We start from the raw sequence: 17,304 nt of genomic DNA on the forward strand, positions 1-17,304 counted from the left end.
GTTGGCCCATGGGCGCCCCAGACCACAGGGACACAGCTTTATCCAGAGCTCTCCATTCAGGGAATGGGTGAGACTGAGAATGGTTTTTCTGGGTCAGGGAAGAGGCTCAACAGTAGAGGCCCTGGGCTTGATTCTTCAGCATTAAAAACATTTTTTAAGGCCAATAAGGTGGCTTAGTAAGTAGAACATAGGCCCTACGAACCTGAAGGCGTGGGTTCAACTCCTGGTTCTGCATATGAACACAGCAATTTTCTGGTCTATAAATAAATAAATAATCCTTTAAAGAATGGTCTTCTAGGGTGTTGGGCAGTAGTGCAGCGGGTTAAGCACATGTGGCGCAAAGCACAAGGACTGGCATGAGGATCCCAGTTCGAGCCCCCGGCTCCTCACCTGCAGGGGAGTCGCTTCACAGGCAGTGAAGCAGGTCTACAGGTGTCTTTCTCTCCCCTCTGTCTTCCCCTCCTCTCTCCATTTATCTCTGTCCTATCCAACAACAACCTCAACAACAATAATAATTACCACAACAAGGCTAAAACAACAAGGGCAACAAAAGGGGAAAAAAAGGGGGGGGGGGAATGGCCTCCAGGAGCAGGGGATTCATGGTGCAGGCATGGAGCCCAGCAATAATCCTAGAGGCAAAAAACAAACAAAAAAAGGTCTTCTGTGTCTGTGGTCCAGGAGGTGGTGCAGTGGATGATGCACTGGATTCTCAGCCATGAGGTCCTGAGTTCAATCCCTGGCAGCACATGTACCAGAGTGCTGTCTGGTTCTTTTTCTCTCTCTCTCTCTCTCTCTCCTTTTATCTTTCTCATGAATAAATAAATTCTTAAAAAAAAAAAAAGAATGGTCTTCTGTTCTTTCATACATTACACAACAGGTCAGAGACCCACATGGTAACCTGAGCTGGAGGCTGGAACAAAAACACATGAGTAGAATCACTACAAAAATCCAAATATATCTGGAACTTAGTTCAGAATTTCTGTTTTAAATTTTTTTTAAATATTTATTTATTCCCTTTTGTTGCCCTTGTTTTTTATCGTTGTAGTTATTACTGTTGTTATTGATGTCGTCGTTGTTGGATAGGACAGAGAGAAATGGAGAGAGGAGGGGAAGACAGAGGGGAGAGAAAGATAGACACCTGCAGACCTGCTTCACCACCTGTGAAGTGACTCCCCTGCAGATGGGGAGCCAGGGGCTCGAACCGGGATCCTTATGCCAGACCTTGCGCTTTGCGCCATGTGTGCTTAACCCACTGCGCTACTGCCCGACTCCTGACATATCCCAATTTTATAAGATGTTAATGTTTAGGCTGGGGAGATAGTTCAGCAACAGAACATAGGACTTCCATGCCTGGGGCCCCAGGTTCAATCCCCACCTCCTCATATGCCAGAGCTAAACAGTGCTCTACTCTCAAAATTAATTAATTAAAAAAAAGTTTATGTTTGGAGAACCTGGGAGGACTTATAGAAACTCTTTATTAGTTGCAACTTGTCTGTAAATCTAACGTTGCTCTAGAATTGAGGTGCAGGCAGGTAGATGCTATAGGAGTCCATCCTCCACCTCTTCTATCTCAACACACATCACCACCAAGGGGCTGGCTGCCCTGGGGCAGCTCGGCCTTCAGGCCAAATCCAGACAGGACCTGAGCAAGGTCTCCTGTGCACTGGGCTCTCCACTCAACACACACAGAATCAGCCCTTCCTCCAAGCACAGTCTACGGCTCCCTGCAGAGAGGAGGGAGACTGGCTTAGCAGGTTAGAAACCCCCCCACCCACACTCCCATCCCAGGGCACCCAGCCAGAGCTGCTGGCTCCAGAGACTGTTCACTTCTGGGTCATCTCCACAGTCTCAAGACAAGGGTCCTGTCCACACATCGGACAGTGGGGGGACAAAAGGGATACTATTTCTACCAGGAAGCACATCCTGTTTGTAAACCAGAGACCCAGCTCTCAGGAGGTCTATCCCTGAGTCTGCCCTCACCAGTGGCCAGTGCCTGTGTTGTCCTAGCAAGTTTGCCCCTTCCCAGGACTATTCTGGAACTTTCTAGACCCCACCTCCACCCCACCCCACCCCCTGGCCATTGGGGGTTGGGAGTTCCCTCAGGGTTCACAAACTCCCAGCACAGCTGCCCAGACTGTGGGTGGCAGGGCGGAGGTGGGGGTGGTGTGTGGCGAGGAAGCCTGGGTGGGTGGCCGGTGGAGCCGGCTTCCTGGGGCCTCCCCTGGTGCTCAGCAGCGTGGCCACTTCCGAAGGCCCCTTTGTCCGCCCCATTATCCAATAGTGCAGCCCCGATTGTGTGAGGCACAAAGCCCTGGCAGGCCGACTTCCCACCCCTGCCTGTGGCCTGGCAGGGAGAGGGGTTCCCAGGCTCCTGTCCCCTCTGAGGCAGCTGGAGGCTCAGGCCTACTGTTCCTGGGCCAGGTCCTGTCCATCAGCTCCTCTGCCCCTGGGGGCCCCTATCACTCACGCCGTGGAACACTGCCCCTCCCATGCCCATCCCGGACACATAGTTGAGGGGTGCAGGGGTGACACCAGCCATCTGCTACAAAGTGTTAGTGGAGGGGGTTCCGGACACAAACCACTTCTGGTTTGCAAAGTAGGGTAAAGCTGGGGAGGGGGCGGGTGTCTGTGGATCCTGGACCTGGCCAGAAGCCCAAACAGGAGCTCAGTGCCAAAGGGAGGGCAGAGTGAAGAGGAGTGAGTTCACCCTCCACTTCCCCCATGTCTCAGGCTTTTAAGCACAAGACACAGGTGCCCTGGGGTGGGGGAATACCCCCAGACTAGGTGTGTGCAAATGTAGGGACCTGAGACAAGGAGATGAACAACTCCTGCCCTTACTTGTGGGGGTGAGGAAACTGAGGCTGGGAGCCCAGGCCCTTTCCTGATCAGGGGCCAGAGGACTGTGATGCCTCCTTCTTCTGGGGATGCTTTGAAAGCAGCTGAGAGCAACACCAACACCGGGGACTTGTGGAAGATCTGAATCCCTCCAGCAACCAGCCAGGGTATGGACCTCGCCCTGCCCTGCCCTGCCCTGCCCTGCCCTGCCCTGCCCTGCCCTGGCTCCAAGCACACTGCTCTGGTGGGGGTGGGGGCTCAGGAAACCCTGGGTGTGGACATGTTTGGAAATGGGAAAATTGAGGGATGAATCTGCAACCAGGACACTGAACAGCTATAAGTATACAATGAAAATAAAAAAAAAAAAAAAGGCCAGGAGTGGGGAGCAATGCCTGGAAGGTGATGATACAGTGGCTAGAACATTGGACTTAAAAGAAGTCTTGACTTTGATTCCCAGCATTGCATGACTATAGTGATCTTCCTGTTCCCTCTCCCTTCCCTCCTCCCCTCTCTCTGCATAAAAAAGTGGTCAGGGAGCAGTGAAATGATACACAAACAAGCCTCTGACAAGGAAGAAAAAAAAAAGAAAGAAAGAAGGGAAAAAGAAGAGAGAAAGAAAAACTAGACTGGGGAGGCCACCTAGCAAATGGAATCTCCCATTTGAAAGGCCCTGGGCTCACTGCACATAGCCAATTAAATAAAAATAAAATAGAGACTGGAGAGGTGGCTCAGTGGTAGAGGCCCACGATTCAATTCCCAGCACCACATGTGTTGGAGATAAATGGTGCTCTAGTCTCTGTCTCTCTATCATAAAAATAAATATCAAAAATAAAGAAAGCTGGGATCCAGGCAGTGGTGCAGTGGGTTAAGTGCATGTGGCAGAAAGCGCACGGACCGGACCAGTATCAGAATCCCGGTTCGATGCCCTGGCTCTCCACCTGCAGGGGAGTCGCTTCACAAAACGGTGAAGCAGCTCTGCAGGTGTCTGTCTTTTCTCTCCCCTTACTTGTCTTCCCCTCCTCTCTCCATTTCTCTCTGTCCTAACAATGACGACATCATCGATAACAGCAATAATAACTACAACAATAAAACAAGGGCAACAAAAGGGAATAATTAAAAATAATAAAAAACAATAAAATAATAAAAAATAATTAAAAAGAAAGAAAGATCTGTAAAAGTCAACAAGAAAATAGTACAGTCACTTCACACAAGAAGAAAACAGAGCTCAGGGGACTCGGGCTGAAGCTCGGCGGGTTAAGCGCAGGTGGTGCAAAGCACAACACTGGCTTAAGGATCCCGGTTCGAGCCCCCGGCTCCCCACCTGCAGGGGAGTCACTTCACAAGCGGTGAAGCAGGTCTGCAGGTGTCTGTCTTTCTCTCCCCTCTCTCTTTGTCTTCCCCTCCTCTCTCCATTTCTGTGTCCTATCCAACAACATTGACCTCAATAACAACAATAAAACAAAGACAACAAAAGGGAATAAATAAATAAATAAATATTTTTTAAAAAGAAAGAAAACAGCTCAGTGTCACTGAGCTCCTCCCTGGCTCTGTGGCCCCCTTATCCTGAGAATGGGTGTGGGGTGTGTCCCCTACCTGCTCCCTCCCCACCTGGGTGTTTGGTGTATGTGTGTGTGGGTGGTGGTGACAGCCTGCTGGAGTGTCTGCACAGGCTGAGTGAGGATACACTGTCCGTTCCAGGCAGGGAGGCAGGCCCTCGCCACTCACTGTGCCCAAGTGCCAGCAAACTGGCCATGCAGAGGGGAGGCTCGGACGGGAGGGGCTAAACCCAACAACAGGGGCCCCTCCCTGCCAGCTGTGTGCCTCCCAGGCTTCCTCTGCCTTCAATCTCTCACCCTCCTCCCATGTCCCCAGAGTAGCCTTCGGGAGATGACTGGAGTGGAGGTGTGGCAGGAGGTCCCAGGCAGTGACCTTCAGAGTTGACACCAGAGCAGGACTTCCCATGCCAGCTGCTGCCCCCCCCCCCAAACACAACAAAGGCCTTATTTCCATCATACTTGCCATTTCCTGCTCTGAGCAGAGTGTCAGGAGAGTGACAAGCTAAAAGCTGTTGATTAGGGTGGCTTCAAGGCAGGGACCAGTGACAAGAGCCAACCTCAGAAATAATGTGGTCCAGCCTGTTTTGGGTGTCTAACCCTGCAATTAATCAGGAAAGATGGGGGAGGGTCTGTGGGCTCACCCCCAGGAGGTGTGGAACCTGGCAATTAAAGGGACTCTTCCCAGTCTGTGGGGGGTGGGGTGGGGTGGGGTGGGTGGGAGGGTGAAGATGGGAAATGCTGGAAGCAGGGAAGAGTCCTCATGAAGTCAGTTGGGCTATTCTGCATTCACACACCCACACGAGGGCCTGTGGCAGGGGCTCTGCCCACCCTGCCTATGAAATCCAAAATCCGGGATTATCATTCAATCCGACTGAGCAGCCAGCCCTCTGGGGGCCTGAATGTTAGAGCAGATGAGGCTGGACACACACACACACACACACACACACACACACACTCAGCAAATCTGGTAGGAAACACTATGAAAGTTATTTCCTTGTTTTTATTCCTGACATCACCGCCAGACAGGGAATAACAAGCCTGTGCTCTGGGCCTGCTAAACTTTGCAAGCTTGTTTAAAGCACAGAGCATGACAGGAAGAGGAGGCTGCTGTGTCCAGGCGTACACATACCACATTCTTTCTTTCTAAGCTGCACACCAGCGTCACTGGACACGGTAGGAGTCCCTTCGTGGCTGGGCTGTTTCCTGGGAACAGGAGCTGCAGACCAGGGTTGTGGGATGATCAGGCCTCCAGTGGCTGTGAACAGGGCCTCCAGTCTGTGCCCTGGCTCTTCTGCCTGCCCCCCCCCCCCCCCCCCCCCGCCCCAGGACCCACAAGTGAAACCGCTTTATCTGTGTTATCCGCCTCCCTAGCCCCTTTGTATACTCTGGACTCCAAGAGACCAGACAAGACTAAAACCCACAGAGGGACTGGAGGGGAGGGCCTAGCAATTCAGACCACTTCCTGAGCAGGCTGGGGTCAGAGGTCAGGGTGGGGAAGGAGCTGGTCACCAGCTGCCACACCCAGGAGGGGGTCAGGAGGCCCACAGGTGGGATTCCAGCCTAGAGGAGAGAGGTGGGGAGGGGGGGCTCTGGCTGACCCTTCCTCACCCCAGAGCTCCCAGGGTCTCCGGGGGTGGCCTGCCCCATCCCTCCCTGGAGCAGCAGCTGATCCTCTGCCTCCGCCCACAGCCCAACCAACCCCCCCCCCCACTCTACTTTCGGAAGAGAATAACCTGTGATCATTTTTTCTTCTTCTTTCTGGCAACTAATGGACTCCTTAAATAGCAAAAATTGCGGCCTGTAATTAAGATCTTGCTTTTTAAATGATTAATCATTGTAAGGGCTTTGAGCAGCACCTACTTTCCACTCGGCTCACATTGAAATGCAGATCGCTGGTGAGGGAGGGAGGCGCCCAGTCACCGAGCAGCAATTAAACCTTCCCAGCTGTCACTCCCGTCTGCCTCCGGGTCTGGCCTGTCCAGACACTGTGGAAAGCGCAGGCCCCAGCCCCGTGCCCCAGCACGTGGGGTGGTACCATCAAGCTCAGCTCAGCCTCGTGGAAACTCCAGAAAAAGCAAGTCTGGCCAAGGAGGCCTCACCTGCCTGGATCTTAGAGTAGTGAGACCTCACCCAATGTCACCACAGGCCCAGGTGTCTCCACAGGGACAGGCGGAACCATAAATTCAAGAGAGTGAGCGCGCATGGAGGGGCTGGCACCAAACCTAGGGGTGGGGGAAGTGTTAGAAAGACTTAGGCTCACACAAGTCCACACTCACAAGCGAAGTGTTATCTGGCTTGGCTGCATGGGAGCCATCTTTGCAAGAGAGAACTAGCAGTTATCAGCTTAAAAAATTTTTTTAAAAAAGATTTTATTTATTAATGAGAAAGACAGGAGGAAGAGAGAAAGAACCAGACATCACTCTGGTACATGTGCGCCAGGAATTGAACTTGGGACTGCATGCTTGAGAGTTCAATGCTTTACCCACTGCGCCACCTCCTGGACCACTTTATCAGCATATATATATATATATATATATATATATATATATATATATATATATATATATTTAGTGAAATATATATAATATATATATATTTAGTGAAATATATATAATATATATATATTTAGTGAAAGACAAAGACCAGAGCACTGCTCAGCTCTGGTTTATGGTACTGCTGGGGATTGAACCTAGGAGCTCAGAGCCTCAGGCATGAAAGTGTTTTGCACAATCATTATGCTTTCTCCCCAGCCCCATTTATCAACTCCCCCCCCGCCTTTTTTACCAGAGAATTGCTCAGCTCTGGATTATGGTAGTGTGGAGGGACTGAACCTGGGATCTTAGTGTCTCAGGCATGAAAATTTATCAACTTAAAAAATATTTTATTGGGGGCCAGGCGGTAGTGCAGCGTGGGTTAAGCACATATGGCACAAAGCGCAAGAACCAGTGCAGGGATCCTGGTCCGAGCCCCCCGTTTCCCCACCTGTAGGGGGGTTGCTTAACAAGCGGTCAAGCAGGTCTGCAGGTGTCTGTCTTTCTCTCCCCCTCTCTGTCTTCCCCTCCTCTCTCCATTTCTCTCTGTCCTATCTAACAATAACAGCAACAACAATAATAACCACAACAGCTATAAACAAGGGCAATAAAAGGAGAAAAATGGCCTCCAGGAGCAGTGAATTCATAGTGCAGGCACCAAGCCCTAGCAATAACCTGGGAGGCGCAAAAAAGAAAAATATTTACTACATGGGGGTGTGTGTGTGAGAGAATGAGTTTTACATGAGGCAAAGAAAAAGAGAGAAAAGGCAGAGTCATCAGTCTGGCTCACTGGGCACTGGGGACCAAGCCAGGTACCTCAGAGGAGCAAGTCAACAGCTGTGCCTGTGGAACCATCTCCCCATCCACTTAGCAGCACAGGGGCCTGTTCAGGGACACGCACGTGTGGATGTGGAGTGGAGCCAGCAGAAGACTTGGACCTCAACCCACCCAACACTCCCCTTGACCATCTCTCTCCAGGGACTCTGGAGTCTTGAGGTTGAGAAACTTCCCCAAGCCCTCTTGTCATTTGTACCCCTCGGCTCTATTCAGAAGGTGCAGGGCAATGGACTGAAAAACTGAACACTTCTTCCTTTAGGGACTGTCTGCTGTTGCACTTTTCAGAGTCCACTTGGGGGGGGGGGTGCTTCATCTGAATAACTGACCCAGAGGGTGAGGCAGGAGGGAAGGAACAGACTTCAGAGTGAGCAGGGCTGCCGTGTGTGGTTCATGTGGGCATGGGAACTGTTTGCGTACGTACACATAGACATGAACATTCAAGCAGGGAACCTTCAGCCTCCCTGCCCAAGCTGCTTGGTGGTGAAGCAAATAAGGACTTCACTGCCATAACTGTGTCTCCTACCCTCCCTTGTTAAGGCCCCACAAGCCGCACACACTAGATAGGGTTGCCCCTTACCCCGAGGAGGACAGTCCAACAAAATATGGCAAAACTGTGTGTGCAAGTGACCTCTGACGCAGCTGCCACCTCTGGGAATGTCTGTTCCAGGTGCACCCCACACAGGGAGAACTCTCAGGGCTGTTGAGAGCAAAAGTCTGGGAACAACCCCAGGGAGCCTGAGGAGGAGCCAGGCAGATGGGAGCATGAGGCGGCAAGTGTGTGCAGGCTGCGAGGAGACAGGAGTGGACAGCAGCTGTCGTTCTAGGGAGGAGAGACGTGGGGCAGGTGGAGCACATCAAAGACATGACTCACTCCGGCATCTCCATTTTTTAAAAATACTTTTTAAAAATTTATTTATTTTCCCTTTTGTTGCCCTTGTTGCTTTTTTATTGTTGTTGTTGTTATTGTTGTTATTGATGTCGTTGATGTTGATAGGACAGAGAGAAATGGAAAGAGGAGGGGAAGACAGAGAAGGGGAGAGAAAGACAGACACCTGCAGACCTGCTTCACCGCCTGTGAAGCGACTCCCCTGCAGGTGGGAAGCTGGGGGCTTGAACCAGGATCCTCACACCGGTCCTTAGGCTTTGCGCCACACGCACTTAACCCGCTGTGCTACCGCCTGACTCCCCAGCATCGCCATTTTTAAAGATGATATCTTATTTGGGGAAAAAGGAAGAACTGGAGCATCACTCTATTGAGCATGGAGTGCGTGCCCGAGAACCCAACACCCCACCCACTGCACCACCTCCTGAGCCACAGGCTCTGAGTTAAAAAAAAAAAAAAGATTGTTTATCATACAAGGGAGAACCAATGCATCTCTCCAACATATGTGGTATGTAGGTCCTGTACTTTACTGCTGAGCTAGTTCCTCAGTCAACCTTTTTAATCAGAGAGGCAAAGATATTTGCTCTTTAAAAACATGACATCCTAGATGCCATCATCGAAATGGCCCACACTCCCTGCAGGCTTGATCAAGCGGCAGCCCCCCAACGCCTTCTGTCCCCTGTGGCTTCCATGGGGATACATTCTCATGGGAGACACACAGTGAAAACTGGAACCACACATGGGCCACCTTCAAGAGCATCCTGAGCCAACCTGGGGTCCCCTTCCTTCCCAGGGGGGCGGTGCAGCTGGCTCAGCCTCTTCCTTAGCTGGGCTGATGCTGTGACCCGCCCCCATAAGCAGGCATCGCTGCCCCGCAGAGGCAGAGTGGCTGCAGGCCCTTGCCCTGCCCCAGCCAACTGTACGTGGCACATGGACAAAATACACGCACACACACACACACACACACACACACACACACACACACATGCACCCAGCAGACCTGGGCACACACACACACAGCATCTCAAATGCACCAGGCACAGCTGGCACACACACGCACACAGCCTGGCAGAGTCGTTCTGAAGGTCTCATAGCCAGAAATACTGGGCATGGGAGCTACACAAGTCGAAGGGCCCACCTGTCCCTGAACCAAGGAGGGACAGAAGCAGACGCTGAGCTCAGGATCAGCCCTTCTGGGGTCCAAGTCCTGATCCTGCTTCTCGCTCACCAGTGGCCAAAGGGTGGCCCTGGCAGCTCTGCACAGGATGCAGAGAAGGCAACAGTGAGAGGTGACTGAGGATGCAGACGAATTGCACAAAACTTTACTGGAGAAAAAAAGATCCCCCCACAAGGAGCTCCGTGGAGCTCTAAGGGCTTTCTGAGGCCCACCTGGGCAGACTGCTCTGAGGCCCATGACTGAGGTGTTTCTGCTTTCTTCCCTGGGGGTGGGAGGTGGGTGTTCTGACTTTATCTCAGCTTGGCATACGGTGCCTGAAGGCCAGTAACCTCATGCTGGGCAGAGTTCAGGACAGAAACCCCAGGGAGTGGGAGTAGGGCCTCAGGAAATGCCTTTACTGCCCAACCCACCATCCTATCAGATCTGGTAGGATGAGGGTGCCCAGAGCCCAGCATGACTGGGGAGGGGGCAGCCCAGTTCTCTGTGCCACAATCAAGGCTCTGCACAGGTGCTTGAAGCCCAGATGGGTAGGTCACCTTTCCTACAGGTGGCTCTGAGTGACGTGATCCCCTGTCCCTTTCCAAGTGCCAAACCAGGAATGTGGGCCCAGGATTGTCTCACTGGGCCAGGGTGCATGATTTCTGACTGCACATAATGGATAACTCTAGGGGACAAGCCGGGCTGGGCCAAATGTCACAGAGTGACAACAGGGAGCAGGCTCAGCCTCTGGAGAGCTCTCTCAAATTCTGTCCCCTCAGCAAGGCCCATCAGGACAAAGAGCCTGGAAACCCTCATCCCAGCCAGGGTTCCCGGACAACCGTGCAGAGGGACCTGCCTGGTACACAGGGCTCTGTGGCCCCCAGACAGTCCCCCTCTGCATCGCACAAGGTTGCCCAGCTAGAGGACAGGGGTGAGGAGGTGAGCCACCCTACAGCCCCCACCCCACCCACATTCCAGGACACCTTCCTGCCTGGCCTGTCCTTGTCCTCACCAGCCTGATGAACACCAGGGCCACTCAGAGAGTCACATAAGGTTGCCAAAGGCATCCCAGGCCGGCCAGCCAGGGAACACCTCCTTGCTGAAAGAAGGCTCGTCTGGCTGGGCAGACGTCTTTATTCAGCTGTAATTGACGTTTCACAGACGTCTATAACTCTGTCTGGAGGGACACAAAGCGCACAACGCCGGCCTGTCCGCTGCTTTATGGGGCCCGCTTTCATCTGGCGGTCAGTGTGCAGTGCCCGGCCGCCCGCCTGGGCAGGACAAAGGCGGAGCCTGGTGGGCCTGTGTCTCCCTCCCGGTGTGTTATGCTAATCCCACACCAGGCAGGACCCCTCCTGCATATCGATGGGCTGTTGGCGGCAGGCTGGTGAGACAGTCACTGGAGACCTAGAGGGGTGTGGCCTCGGGTGGTCCACCTTGAATCCAGATTCAGTTGGCTGAGGTGGGGGGTGGGGGAGTGGGGGGGCCCTAAGCCTGACTTCACAACTCCTGGGGGTAGGGATGTCTGTGACCCCCTCAGAACACAGGCAAGTTGATGCCGGCTCCTCAGATGCTCAAAGGGAGAGCTTGGCACAGGGCTCATGCATGCTCCCCTTACAAATGGGAAAGCAGAGGCCCAGAGAGCAGGCATGCCTTGCCCAAAGTCACAAGATAAACTCCTGGAACTCCCTGCTGCTACCCAGAGACTCTGCTCTGTTAAAGTTCACACAACAGTCAGGATGGCCTGACTGACAGAGCATTGGGCTTGTGTGCCTGAGATTCCTGGTTCAATCCCTGGTGCTGTGTGTGTACTCAGACTCCCTCTGCCCATACCCCTGTGAAGCTCTCTCATATGTTATAAATAAAATAAATCTTTCAAAAAATACAGAAGTCACATGGTGAGCTGTGGGGCCCAGACACAGCCATGTCACCAGCCTGGGCCTCAAGAGAAAACATAGGTTTTGTTTGTTTGTTTTTAGGGGCCAGGGGTGGTACACTCAATTGAGTGTACATGCTACAGTGTGCAAGGACCTGGGTTCAAGACCCTCCCCCCCAGACCTCATTTGCAGGGGGATACTTCACCAGCAGTGGAGCAGGGCTCACAGTTTTGGTTTTTTTTTTTTTTACAAACCTTTTGTTTAAAACATTATTTATTTAAAGTAGCACATTAAATAATGTGAACCCAAGACCTCAGGAATGCTTAATATGGCTGAGTGACTTCCCCAATTGAACTAGTTTTCAGAGAGAGGGGGGAGAGAGGAGAAGCAGATGGAGACGGACAGGGAGAGAGGAGACAGATAGCACAGCACTGCTCCACCATCCCCAGTACATGGTGTCCCATATGGTGCTGGGCTTGAGCACAGGTTCTCACGCACAGCAAGGTATGTGCTCTACCAGGTAAGCTATCTCCTCACTCTTGATTTATATTTGAAAGCCATGGAGGGCCATGTGTGACCCATGGGCTACTGAATTTGAGACCTTTGCCTCACTAAGGTAAGGGAGCTTGAGCGAGACCACCACCCCAATACTCCCTGAGTCCAGACTGTTGGCTTCCTGAGACCCCATACCCTGGGCTGCAGACTATACTTTCTGATGGGCAGAGTACACAGGATTTGGAAGCTATTTAAAAACTGCTGTGGCCAATGAAACATGAGGCCAGGGTAGTTGGGGCAGATTTCTATTACTCCCCCAAAGACATATACACATAGCTGAATCATAACTGAAGCAAGCCAACAGGAGAAATGAGACCACCCCACGAAGAATAAGGTAATCGAACACTTGATCTTTTGCGATTATGTTCTTAGTTTCATGAAACCCAGGGAAAGGAGACCATCACACTCTCGCCTACCATGTTACATTTGGAATCATAACAAAGCATGCTTAAATGACACGTAATTATATGAATTGCACTTACAATCCTGCAGTATTTCAATATCTGATAGGCAACTCGATACTGTCAAGATGTCAATCCTTCCTAAATTAAAGCATATATTCAGTGTGAGGTGGTCGAGATCGGAATGCAGAAGCACTCTGAAGTTCATCTATCTGCAAAAGCAAATGAAAAAATTCACCAAGAACCTGGAGCACGAGTAGTTGTCCTCACAGGACACAGACACACACTTAAAAGGCGGTCTCCTGACACACGTCTTTAGTAACAAGCACTCTCAAACAGCATGTGTCCTGTCGGCAGGGAAATCCTTAAATAAATTAGAGCGGGAGGTCCCACATTGGAGGGAGCACTCAGAGGGATCACTCACAGACTGTGTGGCCCCCGTCCCTGGGTCCCAGCCCCCAAGGCTCTGTGAGGGGTGCAGTGCTAACTGGCTCCCAGGAAGTGATGGTGGCTCAGAGGGCGGAGCCGAGAGGGTGTCAGGAAGGCTGCCTGCTGTGTGAATGAATACCCCCGTGTGTGCTTCAAGCCATTTTGGCTCTGGCACAGCCCAGCTGCCTGCCTAGTGCTGTCTCAGTTGTGCCAACTCTGGTTGAAACTTAAGTTCCCTCCTAGAATCGAGGCCGCCCCCAGGCACTGGACACTCTGTTCTTCTCCGCCATCCAGTCACCACCATGCGGAGAAGTGTTCTGGGCTGGGCCCCACAGACTTGCAACTCTCAGCTTAGAGCCTTTGAATGGGCCTGGGCCACTCACTGGCCTAGCCCTGCTACCCAAACAATGTCACCAGGCTTGCCCAGCCTCTGGTGAGCGGTGGCCTTCTCTCCTGTGGGAGGGCCTCGGGCCTAAGGCCAGGAGTGGGGAATGGAAACTGCAACCAGCGCTGAGCAGAGCTGGGGGCCAGAGAAGGTGCCACTCCTGACTCCTGATGTGAAGTCCAGGGAAGGCTGGCCCTCAATTCCAGTGCTTTGCCTGAGTGATTCCTACTTGACCTTTAGGATCTAGCTTAGACTTCAAGGCCTCTGGAAAGTTGGGATGGATAGATGCCCCTGCATTCCCTTCCCCACAGACTCCAGAAGCATTTGGCTAGGAGGAAGGAGACTGGGACTGGGTCATGGCTGCAGCTTCTCCTGTCCCCATGCCTGACAGGGTCACTTGGAGCTGACCGGGGGCCCTGACAGACATCTCTGACAAGCTTGAGAAACCTTCCCACATGATCTCCCAGGCCATTGCAAGCCTGCAGCCCTCAGCCTCTCCCACAGGCCCAGCGGCTCTAGGCCAGAGCAGTGTATGGTTAAAAGCCTGGCCTCTGGGCCAGGGATTAAACTCTGTGTGGCACTGTATACATTACTCAGCCTCTCTGTGCTTCAATTTCCCGTGAGCTTAAATGGAACCATGGCCATGCACAGTGCCCGTGGTGTGGACTAGATGAACTGCTAGCAGAGTCCAGATCTGTGGTGGCAGTCTCTTTCCAGGCCCCACTAGGAGCTGGACCTGATCCTTCAGCTTACCTGCTGATAGGGTCTGGGACCCTATGCTGCAGCATGCCGGTCAGGTGGTAACTACCCAGCAAAGTGCACTGGTTCTGAAAAGAAATGGGGGGGAGGGAGGCAGGGAGATGGATCAGCTGGAAGAGAGCACATTTTGTATGTGTGAGGCCCTGAGCTTGAGTCCTTAATGCTTCCTATGCTGGAGTGGTGTGCCAGTGATTTCATTTCTCCCTCTCATAAAAGATAAAGTAAAACCGTGCCATGAGACAGCTCAGTGGTGGAGCACAGGGCTTTCATACCTGAGGCCTAGTTATGGCCCTATATCAGAGCTGAGTGATTCTCTTTTATATAAATAAAAACTAAATAGAAAAATAGGGCTGGGGTGGCCCAGGAGGTGGTGCAGTAGATAAAGCATTGAACTGTCAAGCATGAGGTCCCAAGTTCAATCTCTGGCAGCACATGTACCAGAGTGATGTCTGGTTCAGTCTCCCCTCTCTCTCTCTCTCTCTTCCTTTCTCATTAATAAATAAATAAAATCTTAAAAAAGAAAGAAATCAAAGAAAATAGGGTTGGGGAGACAGTTTAGCCTGTTAGAACATCAACTTGCATGTCCGAGGTCCCAGAGGTCCCAGAGGCCCCAGGTTCAATCCCTGGCACCATCTTTTGCCAGAACTGAACCGTGTGCTCTGGTCTTCCTCCTCTCTCATTTTCACTCATAATAAATTATACTTTAAAATAAACAAATAAAACAAGAATTTTAGGTCATCATCCCCTGCAGTGACAAAAGGAACTGTAGCCTGTCCTCTTAGGTGAGGGTGAGGGAGTCGGGCTGTAGCGCAGCGGGTTAAGCACACATGGCACAAAGCACAAGGACCGGCATAAGGATCCCGGTTGGAGCCCCTGGCTCCCCACCTGCAGGGGTTTGCTTCACAGGCGGTGAAGCAGGTCTGCAGGTGTCTGTCTTTCTCTCCTCCTCTCTGTCTTCCCCTCCTCTCTCCATTTCTCTCTGTCCTGTCCAACGATGACAACATCAACAACAACAGCTACAAAACAAAAAAGAAAAACAAGGGCAACATAAAGGTGAGGGTGAATGTGCTTATCTGCGACTGTGACCTCATCCTCACTCTGCACCCTGGCTTCCTGCCGGCTCCTGGCCCTGTGAACACCCCTCACCTTCTGAGGAGTGTTGCCAAGCCAGGCATCCAGGGCCCCTTAGTCTGAGGAGCAGAGGACTTGGGGGCACACCTGGGGAGACAGGAAGGGTGCTCATGCTGAAAGTGAGGGTGAGAGAAGCCAAGGGGGTTGCTCACCCCACACGGAGAACTTAGCTGTGTCTGGGCTGAGCCCATGCCCTCTGGTGCCCCTCACCTGTTGCTGTGTGGCCTTGGGCCCAGAATGAGCTTCCCAGAGCCTCACCTTCCTCTTGTGAAATGGGGAGCCAGTACCTCACTCCCTGGATCACTGTCCCATGCAGAGAGCAGAAACAAAGAATTAGGTGTTACTGGGGCCCGATACAGACTGCTGGGAGCACTGAGGGTCTACACAGGACCTCTGACACCTTTTGGGTCCCGTGGTCCAGCCCCAGGTGTGCGGGTGGGGTTGGGGTGGAGCAGTCCATGTCTCCGAAGGCACCTGGAGGTCCCATCTGTCTTCTGGGGTCCTCCCCATCTTTTCCACTCCTTAGCTTGGTGGACACCAGGGGACGTTCTGGACCACAGTGCAATCCGGTCCATGTGTCTGGTCACCCCCACAGACACACAAGTGGGTGCCCCAGGGGAGAGGGCTGCATACCCACTGGGGAAGGCCAGCACCTCCTGATTTTCCCAGCCAGGAGCCCCAGGGTGGTTCCCACATTACCACATGAATGGGGCACTAGCCCCCCTGTCCACTGAAGCAAACAATTTGGCTAGCAAATTGACATAATTAGGAGGGACACAAAGGGAAGAAAGGCCCCTCCACCCTTCACCCTCAGGAGCTCAGTTGGGGGCCAGAGGAGGGGTTGCTGGGGGCTGATTAGAAACCTTGTGGCCTTTTCAAGAGCCCTAAGTGATTGGTCCCCTTAATCTGATTACAGCCTCAGCCCTGCTGAAGGACCATCCTCAAGCACCCTCAGTGGTGTACGCGCAGACACCACACACACACACACACACACACACACACACACACACACACACACACTCGGTGTGCACAGTCTTGGACCTGCTTGGTGGGCGGTGCTCTCCTCTTTCCTGGACAGGACGAGTCAGGGACCTCAGGGTTCCCTAACTGATGCCTTCAGGCCCATTCCTTACAGGTGGGGAAACAGGCCCAGAGAGGAAAGGCCACTCGGCCAGTCACTGACTAGGTCCTTCGTGATCTGGGGGCCCAGATGCCTCAATCCCAGTGTCCCTGGGCCCTGATGCCCAGCCCAGCTAGGTGGGGTTCCTAAGTGGGCTCTGGGATGGGGGCTCTGGGCTGTTCCCACACACCCACCCGCCTGTCTCCTGGCCCAGGGGTGAACCACCAACAAGGACAGAAGCCCCTTTGTCTCCTCTTGCCTCAGCCCTGACTTTTTCCCCAGCCCACCCTCATCCCAAGCTGCTGGGAGCTGGGGGGCTCTGCTGGCCTCTGTGGGAGGCCAGGCCAAGGCCTATGAGAACAAGGAGGAACTGTAGAGGCCCAGTCCGGGAAATGAGAGGAGGCCAAGGGGGCCTGGGGCCTGCCAACCAGCTAGCTTCTTTTAGTGCGGCTGGAGTACTCCCTCTCCTCCCCCACCCCCCAAACTGCAGCCTGAAGCCTTGGCATTAGAGCTGCTGTGGAGAGGGGGTAACCTGGACAGGGCTGGGCACTGGGCCCTGCTCTGAGGAACTGTGCCTCTGGGGGTGTGTGTGTCAGTGCAAGGTGCCCTAAGGATAGGCGTCCTGTGTTCAGGGACAGCACCAGGCACCTCCAGTGGGACAGGAGCACCTAGGAGAGTGGGCTCCCCACTGCGGAGGTGCTGCTGGGACAGTAAAGCCAGAGGGTGCTCCCAGGAGTCCTTTTCTCAGACCTGAAACACTGTAGGGGCTGGGAGGGGGGCTGAGCCCTGGTGGAGGCTCTGCAGGGCAGTGAGAGGGTCTTCCCAGCCGGCTTCCCAGGACAATCCCAC

General features: G+C 52.8%; 1 long non-coding RNA gene across 2 annotated transcripts; it reads right to left on the minus strand.

The window, feature by feature from the left end:
- Positions 1-1,458: 1,458 nt before the first annotated feature.
- Positions 1,459-15,818, minus strand: LOC132534876 (uncharacterized). Of its 2 annotated transcripts, XR_009546622.1 has the most exons (3): positions 15,546-15,818; positions 12,713-15,422; positions 1,459-1,724 (listed from the first exon to the last, which is right to left on the minus strand). It is a non-coding gene; the product is annotated as an uncharacterized LOC132534876 (long non-coding RNA). The 2 variants fall into 2 exon arrangements; XR_009546621.1 differs by having other exon boundaries at positions 12,713-15,818.
- Between the last annotated feature and the right edge of the window lie 1,486 nt (positions 15,819-17,304).

The sequence above is a fragment of the Erinaceus europaeus genome, chromosome 20 (assembly GCF_950295315.1).
Source record: "Erinaceus europaeus chromosome 20, mEriEur2.1, whole genome shotgun sequence".
NCBI lineage: Eukaryota > Metazoa > Chordata > Mammalia > Eulipotyphla > Erinaceidae > Erinaceus > Erinaceus europaeus.